Source organism: Rhincodon typus, chromosome 17 (assembly GCF_021869965.1).
Source record: "Rhincodon typus isolate 14 chromosome 17, sRhiTyp1.1, whole genome shotgun sequence".
NCBI classification, from domain to species: Eukaryota; Metazoa; Chordata; class Chondrichthyes; order Orectolobiformes; family Rhincodontidae; genus Rhincodon; species Rhincodon typus.
In genome coordinates, this window is record NC_063348.1 from 24,690,028 (window position 1) to 24,695,138 (window position 5,111).

Genomic DNA, 5,111 nt, shown 5'->3' on the forward strand with positions numbered 1-5,111 from the left:
GTAGTATTGTTCAAGAGGGGCAGTCTTGACCTGGAGTGGCATTCTTGTCCTTGCGTGGAAGTCTCGTACCATCATGGAGGTTTTTTTGGCAGCTTCAAGGTACTCCGGCAGCCTTGTACAGATGTCCTGGCCTTGCTTCGGAAGCAGCTTCCAGGACTTCTGATGGTGTAGCATTGAGGGGCGGTTTCGGCCCAGTTTTCCAGCGTACCCTGAACCTAGATGTTGTCAATTGAACTTTTTTTTATTGTTCTAACTTATGACTTCTGTCACTAATTTGTGTGCTGTGGTACAGTGACGTATAAAATGTCTTTTTTTTTTGTAAAAATATACATGACAATAAATTGCTATTCTATGGAAGCAGAACAAATACCTCAAAATGGTGGATTGCTTTATATGGAAAGGTTGGATAAACGAGGCTTGTATTTACTGGAATTTGGAAGTTAAGAGATGACTTTATTGAAACATCAGATCCTGAGGGATCTTGACAGGGTTGATATGGAAGATGTTTCCTCTTATGGGAGAATTTAGAACTAGGGGTCACTGTGTGAAAATAAGCATTGGCCATTTAATACAGGCAATAATATTTCTCCTTTGGAGAATTGAGTCTTTGGAACTCTTTTCCTGAAAAGGCAATGGAAGAGATTCTGAATTGAGACAGATCAATAGATTCTTGCTAAGCAAGAAAGTGAAAGTTTATTGGGGGGGATGAGAATGTGGCTTTAAGCTTCTACTCAGATCAAGGATCTTAAAATGTTGGAGCAGGCTTGGAGGGCAGAATGGTCTACTAAATTCCTATATCTTTAATTCCATTCACCTCAGTCTTTTCCAGAGATCTCCTCCAAGATACCATGTCAAAAGTTTTTTTTCAAGTTGTACACATCACTTCTTCTGCATATCTTCCAATCTTTTACTGTCAGAACTTCTGCATGTTGTTAAACGAGTTTTTCTAATTTGCATTGTCTGCTTTTAAGTAATTTCTATTAATTGAGATTGCGATGAGATGTTAAACTGAAGCCCTTTTTGCCAGCTCAAGTGCATGTAAAAGATTTTAATGCCACTTTCGGGGCAAATTATCCTCTGTATCTTGTCCAATATATATCCCTCGACGTTCAAAAAAATCACAAACCCCCTCGGGCTGCTTAACTAATGTAAAAGGTCATATTTTTATTTTAAGATGAATCCTTGTCACCACTCGAGTTGTATGATCTAGCTTGATTCTTAATTTCCACATTTGGTGCCACCATCCTTGTGTTCCGGTGGGACCTATAGAACCTGATTCCTCTAATGTGATAGAGGAAAACTGCAAGAGAGTCTCCAGTACTGCTAATTTGTCCTTGGAAAATAAAGAATTTTAATGTTCTACTGGAGCATGCATCTTCTCAGCATCTGACATCAAATTCAAATCTGTCATCATTTGTTTGTCAGGCTGTGTTGCTCTCTGAACAACGTGTTAGAAATGCATTAGTGAGCTTGAATGGGTCACATTGTTCATTATCTGAACCTTCATTTGTATCTTCTTGCAAACTTTAATTAATTGTCCAAACTCTGCAATGTTGGTAGGAGTGGAGGTTATAGTTACCAACCCTATGCAGAGGTGGTGATTTCCAGTCCATTAGCAGTATAAAACAACCCTTGTGCCAAGATAGGTAATCTGGATGGATTCTGTGTGCCACATCTCAGAAGCTGTGAAGAAGTCATACCGTACATGAAATGTGAACTCTGTTTTTCTCTCGCTCTCTCTCTGTAGATGCCTGCTGAGTTTCTATGGCATTTTCTGTGCTTGTTTCAGATTTCCAGAACCCACAGTATTTTGGTTTTATTTCACTACAAAAGTGTGTTTCCTTGTTCAGTGTCCAGTGGAATCAATTCTTATATCTTCAAAGCTGTTTTCTCTAAGATGTCTAATTACCAGTTCTGAAGAAGGGTCACTGCACCCAAAATGTTAACTGTTTTCTCTCCACAAATGCTACCAGACCCAAAGAGTTTTTCAAGCAATTTCTGATTTTGTTTCTGATTTCCAGCATGTGCGGTTCTTTTGGGTTGTTTTTATTTTGTCCAGTTACATGTTCTATTTAGCTCATTTCTGAAATTAAATCTGTCAGGCAATTAGTTCTGTTGCAATTTCTTCTCAATGTGATCATTTATTCTTAAAGTCTGCTGCATATTAATGCCACTTTGTAGAATTAAAGGCCTTTGATTCTACAGTATAGCAATGATGAAGATGATCAAAATGGAGGATTTATGCTTCTTTTCAATGGCTTTCCCAAATGAATCTTGCTGAAGATGGTATTACAGCTGAATCTCAGCATCTTAAAGACTTTCCCAAGGTGCTGCATGCTATCAATGGCACAGCCAATATTCCCCACAACCTTACAGTTTTAATAAACCGTCCCATTTTCTTTAATGGCTTCATTGAATCAGTATTACTGTGGCCTTAAATTCTTCCCAGCTTTTCCATGGTTTCAATTATGGACTCTGACTGTGGCCTCAATAGTCATCTTTGTTTAGTTTATTTTTCCATTAGATACTGTATACTTAGGCTTTTAAATTGCCTCTTGTTTTAATTATGGCTTCATGACATTCCTGCTGCTGCAACGTCAGAATTTAATTATTTCTGCAGTCCTCTTATTTCCAAAACTGTAGCCATGCTTTACAGTTCTGGTTTGCTTTGGCTATGGTGATGGATCTGATCTATAAGTATTTCACTTATTTCTAGGTTTCTTAATCTACAAATGCACCATTTAATTAAAAATCCCACTTATTTACCAGGGATTTTAACCTTACTAAAGGACCCCTGATGTCAGTTTGCTTTGTAGCTGAACCTTGACACAAGAAAAGTTTCTATAATTCACTGGCATCTGATGCAACCTGTAACCGCTAACTGTTATGATCCCAGCTGATGTTATCACTGTACAAGTCAGAACCCAGACTGAAATCTGTCTTAACAGATCTTTTTGTTTTAGTTATGTGCTTATGTTTCAGCATAAGACCGCATAATGTTGCAGATTTGGGTTTAACAATCAAACAGAAGTTTATTATGCACAACAAATCATTTACATAATAAAATGTAAAGCTTTCAAAACACATAGCAAAAATATAATCCCAAAAACATTTATTTACAGATCACAAGAATACTTATATATACAGTACGCACTGGAGAGAATTTCCTTCTCTATTTCCTCTATTAGCTTAATTTGACTGTGACTTCAATTCCCTTTCTGGAGAATCTGACAGCCTTTTCTTCCTGCCTTCATTTACCTGAGTTTTAACTTTTACAGCTTCAAACAACCCTCCGTTTTGCCTATGTCTGGTCTGGAACAATTACTAAACTATTAGTCTGCTAAAGATCTCTGATCTTGTCTGTGTTAATTTGCAGCTTGTAGTATCAATGCAAGAAAAACTGAAACCAGTCATCTAAAGGTATTGTTTTATTAAGGAAGAGGATTGTTATAATTTGGATAAAATAATCAGATGTTTAATATGCTTGCCCAGAGATTGATAGCAAACTAGGGTGTTTAAGAGAAGCAAAACCCTATTTGTAGCATACCTGGTATTCTGTCTGGGAACGATATATTGGCTTTGGAGGCAGTTCAATACAGGTGACAATATCTGGATCTCAAGGGTTAAATGGTAAGGAGTGGTTACAGATAATGAGAATTGAATTCCCTTAAATTCAATCATGTATGATTTGACTGAAGTTTGCAAGATATTAAGCTGACCAGGTGGGGCAGAAAAAGAAGCTATTGCCACTTTGGTTGGAGACTCAACGATTGTGGCAGGTGCATTATTTTAAAACTACATCAAAACCTGTCGGTAATGAATCCGGAATTAGTTGTACATGCAACAGTTTGCAGAAATTGGTAGTTTTCTTCAAATAAATTAATATCAGATCAATTCTTAATTTTAAAACAATGATTGAAAATATTTTGTTAGGCAAAAGTACTAAGAGAATGGGTGCGAAGGCTTAACTATGTGGTTTGGTTGCATGTCAGCCATAATCACAATGAATGGTTGAACAGGTTTGGGAGGTAACTAGTCTCTCTGTTCGTGTTGGATAAACAAATTAGGAAGCATTGAATTGACGCAATGTTAGGCTGAGGAGCAGTATAAAGAACACTACTTTAGGAACAACAAAGGTCCAAACACTAAATCCTAATCTATATGAAAAAATTGGAAGCAAAAAAAAAAATTCCACATGTATTAAATGAGAATGTAGAGAATGACAAAACTAGGAAACCAGCGGGAATGGAGTCAATGATGTCCAGAAGGATTCAGATTAATTGTGCAATTGTCAAGACAAATAGCAAATAGTACGGAACTCCGAGATCACATATTTTGCAGATTTTTTGACACTGCAGTGGGATTAAAGAGATCTCTAAAGGATTCAAGAAAGACGGTTAAAACACTCTTGTTCAATGACAAGACAAAATCATTCCAAAATGTATTATTGGAAAAGATGAGGACACAGCTTCACAGAGTAGAACTGAGGCTTTAGAAATCTATAATACATTGGCCATGATACATCTTCTCTGTGATCCTGAAATACCTCCTAATGTAAGGTGCTCAAAAGCAGATAACATTTTAACGGTGGGCTAACCAGTAATTTGTATATATTTGTCAACTCTTGCTTTGAAATTTTTTTTAAAAAATGTTAAGTATAATCTGTTGTGATAGTGTAAACTGCAGAACTTCAATAACTGTTCATTGATTGAAAGAATCAGCAATAACTCTGTCTGGAATAAACTTTAAGGGGCAGTTACAGGAATTGAAAACAATTAGACAAACGTGTGAAAAGGAGAACTACATAAACAAAACATCTCTGTTTGACAACTGGCTGCTTTATTCCATTAGGACAAATGACTGCAAAAAAAATTGAAGGAGTTAATTGCTGGAATCCTATGTCTGCAGTTAATGCCAAATGTAACAAGGAGCAGGAAAGCTACTTCTGATAAGATGGCAAGCTGCAGACTTGAAATATTGTAGATGAAAGAATTTAAAGATCATCAATAATATTACTACAATTGTACAAGAATTCAACTCCAGGAATCTTCAGCAGCATAACTTTGAAGAACAACTGTGTACAAAGATTGAACCCTAGACACATCCAGAAT